The sequence below is a fragment of the Mytilus trossulus genome, chromosome 8 (assembly GCF_036588685.1).
Source record: "Mytilus trossulus isolate FHL-02 chromosome 8, PNRI_Mtr1.1.1.hap1, whole genome shotgun sequence".
In the NCBI taxonomy this organism is placed as follows: Eukaryota; Metazoa; Mollusca; class Bivalvia; order Mytilida; family Mytilidae; genus Mytilus; species Mytilus trossulus.
Window position 1 is genome coordinate 50079114 of NC_086380.1, and position 5000 is coordinate 50084113.

Here is a 5000-nt window from a genome sequence, read left to right on the forward strand (position 1 = left end):
TAATTTTAAATACCCAATTTTTGCCACTTACATTCTGTCTGCAAGTCATAGCCGTGATCGTATAGTGGTTAGTACTTCGCGTTGTGGCCGCGACAACCCAGGTTCGAATCCTGGTCACGGCAAACAGCTGTGTAATGTCGCTGTTACGGCATTGTAGGCAATTTTTTTTCTCGGTCTCTCTTTTCGAATTTTGATAATCTTTCTTCGTTTTAAGATACACATACACATGTTACTATGTAAAGACAAGAAGTGTTCTAGTTGTATTCAATATGATCGCAGCGGTTCTAGTTGAATTCAATAGGATCGCAGCGGTTCCTGCAGTGATAGTCTTTTATATAATAATATAATTAACTTCATTGAAAATTCACATTCCTACCTTCTCATTTGTTTTACTGGCTATCACTGCAGGAACCGCTGCGATCCTATTGAATACAACTGGAACACTTGAGTCTTCTTGTCTTTACATAGTAACATATGAATATTTCGTGCAATGTCAATTTGAAATTCATGTCACGTCACCGTCTGTTTTTTTTTTTTTTTTTTTCTTCTTCAAAATCTGTAATGGTGCTCCAGTATAAAAAGAAATACCGGCGAAACAAAAACAAGATACATACACACAGAATATTTAACGACCTTGACTACAGTCGGACACGGTACCTATCGACCCTGATGGGTATCTCATACAAAGATAAAAACTAAACCCTTTTACCATGCCATGCCAACAAAAACAAAAGAGCAGTCAGACGCCGTTGGAAAAATGTATAAGATGGAACAGATTCCCTTTTGAATAGCCTGATTGCATTCGTTCCATACATCGCGTTAAAATTTTGTATGAAAAGTGATTTTACCAAAAAGATACCGACAACGTGTTAAACATGTTAAAATCAGCCTTAATTTTAAATACCCAATTTTTGCCACATACATGCTATCTGCAAGTCATAGCCGTGATCGTATAGTGGTTAAGATTATTAGATACTTGTGATTCAGATCAAGTGAATTCTGTTGTATATGAACAAATATTTATGCTCGGTTTAACTGTGACAATCAATGGTGTGAATGCCAGTTTTGTTAACTTTATGTTATCAGTTGCACGTTACTGTATATTTAGAAGAAGAAATCTTGTAAAAAATAATGTGAAGAATATTGATATTTTAAGATTTTTTCAATACACATTGAAGCATTATGTGACTTATTTTAATGAATATTTGTGTCAAATGAAGAATATGAGCAACATATTTGAAAAGCATTTCCTACTGCATAATTCTATACTGCAGAAAACAGACAGTGATGTGATTATATTTGATCTCTGATGTACTAATGAACTGTAATCTCAGATAACTGTAAGATAGATTTTGTATTATGTAATTAGAAATGTATTGTATTGTGTAACTAAACTGTGATAGATATATTTCAATGATTTTATTTATGTAATGTGATGTTTGATTTTAATAAAGATAAAAAAAAAAAAGTATAGTGGTTAGTACTTCGCGTTGTGGCCGCGACAACCCAGGTTCGAATCCTGGTCACGGCAAACAGCTGTGTAATGTCGCTGTTACGGCATTGTAGGCAATTTTTTTTCTCGGTCTCTCTTTTCGAATTTTGATAATATTTCTTCGTTTTAAGATACACATACACATGTTACTATGTAAAGACAAGAAGTGTTCTAGTTGTATTCAATATGATCGCAGCGGTTCTAGTTGAATTCAATAGGATCGCAGCGGTTCCTGCAGTGATAAGTCTTTTATATAATAATATAATTAACTTCATTGAAAATTCACATTCCTACCTTCTCATTTGTTTTACTGGCTATCACTGCAGGAACCGCTGCGATCCTATTGAATACAACTAGAACACTTGAGTCTTCTTGTCTTTACATAGTAACATATGAATATTTCGTGCAATGTCAATTTGAAATTCATGTCACGTCACCGTCTGTTTTTTGGGGTTTTTTTTCTTCTTCAAAATCTGTAATGGTGCTCCAGTATAAAAAGAAATACCGGCGAAACAAAAACAAGATACATACACACAGAATATTTAACGACCTTGACTACAGTCGGACACGGTACCTATCGACCCTGATGGGTATCTCATACAAAGATAAAAACTAAACCCTTTTACCATGCCATGCCAACAAAAACAAAAGAGCAGTCAGACGCCGTTGGAAAAATGTATAAGATGGAACAGATTCCCTTTTGAATAGCCTGATTGCATTCGTTCCATACATCGCGTTAAAATTTTGTATGAAAAGTGATTTTACCAAAAAGATACCGACAACGTGTTGAACATGTTAAAATCAGCCTTAATTTTAAATACCCAATTTTTGCCACATACATTCTGTCTGCAAGTCATAGCCGTGATCGTATAGTGGTTAGTACTTCGCGTTGTGGCCGCGACAACCCAGGTTCGAATCCTGGTCACGGCAAACAGCTGTGTAATGTCGCTGTTACGGCATTGTAGGCAATTTTTATTCTCGGTCTCTCTTTTCGAATTTTGATAATCTTTCTTCGTTTTAAGATACACATACACATGTTACTATGTAAAGACAAGAAGTGTTCTAGTTGTATTCAATATGATCGCAGCGGTTCTAGTTGAATTCAATAGGATCGCAGCGGTTCCTGCAGTGATAGTCTTTTATATAATAATATAATTAACTTCATTGAAAATTCACATTCCTACCTTCTCATTTGTTTTACTGGCTATCACTGCAGGAACCGCTGCGATCCTATTGAATACAACTGGAACACTTGAGTCTTCTTGTCTTTACATAGTAACATATGAATATTTCGTGCAATGTCAATTTGAAATTCATGTCACGTCACCGTCTGTTTTTTTGTTGTTTTTTTTTCTTCTTCAAAATCTGTAATGGTGCTCCAGTATAAAAAGAAATACCGGCGAAACAAAAACAAGATACATACACACAGAATATTTAACGACCTTGACTACAGTCGGACACGGTACCTATCGACCCTGATGGGTATCTCATACAAAGATAAAAACTAAACCCTTTTACCATGCCATGCCAACAAAAACAAAAGAGCAGTCAGACGCCGTTGGAAAAATGTATAAGATGGAACAGATTCCCTTTTGAATAGCCTGATTGCATTCGTTCCATACATCGCGTTAAAATTTTGTATGAAAAGTGATTTTACCAAAAAGATACCGACAACGTGTTAAACATGTTAAAAACAGCCTTAATTTTAAATACCCAATTTTTGCCACTTACATTCTGTCTGCAAGTCATAGCCGTGATCGTATAGTGGTTAGTACTTCGCGTTGTGGCCGCGACAACCCAGGTTCGAATCCTGGTCACGGCAAACAGCTGTGTAATGTCGCTGTTACGGCATTGTAGGCAATTTTTTTTCTCGGTCTCTCTTTTCGAATTTTGATAATCTTTCTTCGTTTTAAGATACACATACACATGTTACTATATAAAGACAAGAAGTGTTCTAGTTGTATTCAATATGATCGCAGCGGTTCTAGTTGAATTCAATAGGATCGCAGCGGTTCCTGCAGTGATAGTCTTTTATATAATAATATAATTAACTTCATTGAAAATTCACATTCCTACCTTCTCATTTGTTTTACTGGCTATCACTGCAGGAACCGCTGCGATCCTATTGAATACAACTAGAACACTTGAGTCTTCTTGTCTTTACATAGTAACATATGAATATTTCGTGCATTGTCAATTTGAAATTCATGTCACGTCACCGTCTGTTTTTTTGTTTTTTTTTCTTCTTCAAAATCTGTAATGGTGCTCCAGTATAAAAAGAAATACCGGCGAAACAAAAACAAGATACATACACACAGAATATTTAACGACCTTGACTACAGTCGGACACGGTACCTATCGACCCTGATGGGTATCTCATACAAAGATAAAAACTAAACCCTTTTACCATGCCATGCCAACAAAAACAAAAGAGCAGTCAGACGCCGTTGGAAAAATGTATAAGATGGAACAGATTCCCTTTTGAATAGCCTGATTGCATTCGTTCCATACATCGCGTTAAAATTTTGTATGAAAAGTGATTTTACCAAAAAGATACCGACAACGTGTTAAACATGTTAAAATCAGCCTTAATTTTAAATACCCAATTTTTGCCACATACATGCTATCTGCAAGTCATAGCCGTGATCGTATAGTGGTTAAGATTATTAGATACTTGTGATTCAGATCAAGTGAATTCTGTTGTATATGAACAAATATTTATGCTCGGTTTAACTGTGACAATCAATGGTGTGAATGCCAGTTTTGTTAACTTTATGTTATCAGTTGCACGTTACTGTATATTTAGAAGAAGAAATCTTGTAAAAAATAATGTGAAGAATATTGATATTTTAAGATTTTTTCAATACACATTGAAGCATTATGTGACTTATTTTAATGAATATTTGTGTCAAATGAAGAATATGAGCAACATATTTGAAAAGCATTTCCTACTGCATAATTCTATACTGCAGAAAACAGACAGTGATGTGATTATATTTGATCTCTGATGTACTAATGAACTGTAATCTCAGATAACTGTAAGATAGATTTTGTATTATGTAATTAGAAATGTATTGTATTGTGTAACTCAACTGTGATAGATATATTTCAATGATTTTATTTATGTAATGTGATGTTTGATTTTAATAAAGATAAAAAAAAAAAAGTATAGTGGTTAGTACTTCGCGTTGTGGCCGCGACAACCCAGGTTCGAATCCTGGTCACGGCAAACAGCTGTGTAATGTCGCTGTTACGGCATTGTAGGCAATTTTTTTTCTCGGTCTCTCTTTTCGAATTTTGATAATATTTCTTCGTTTTAAGATACACATACACATGTTACTATGTAAAGACAAGAAGTGTTCTAGTTGTATTCAATATGATCGCAGCGGTTCTAGTTGAATTCAATAGGATCGCAGCGGTTCCTGCAGTGATAAGTCTTTTATATAATAATATAATTAACTTCATTGAAAATTCACATTCCTACCTTCTCATTTGTTTTACTGGCTAT

At 34.7% G+C, this 5000-nt stretch overlaps 3 non-coding genes across 3 annotated transcripts; all 3 read left to right on the forward strand.

Moving 5' to 3' along the window:
• Window positions 1-50: 50 nt before the first annotated feature.
• Window positions 51-122, forward strand: Trnah-gug (transfer RNA histidin (anticodon GUG)). Its single transcript has one exon. It is a non-coding gene; the product is annotated as a tRNA-His (tRNA).
• Window positions 123-2350: 2228 nt separating this feature from the next.
• Window positions 2351-2422, forward strand: Trnah-gug (transfer RNA histidin (anticodon GUG)). Its single transcript has one exon. It is a non-coding gene; the product is annotated as a tRNA-His (tRNA).
• An 820-nt stretch (window positions 2423-3242) lies between these two features.
• Window positions 3243-3314, forward strand: Trnah-gug (transfer RNA histidin (anticodon GUG)). The gene has a single exon. It is a non-coding gene; the product is annotated as a tRNA-His (tRNA).
• The last annotated feature ends 1686 nt before the right edge of the window (window positions 3315-5000 follow it).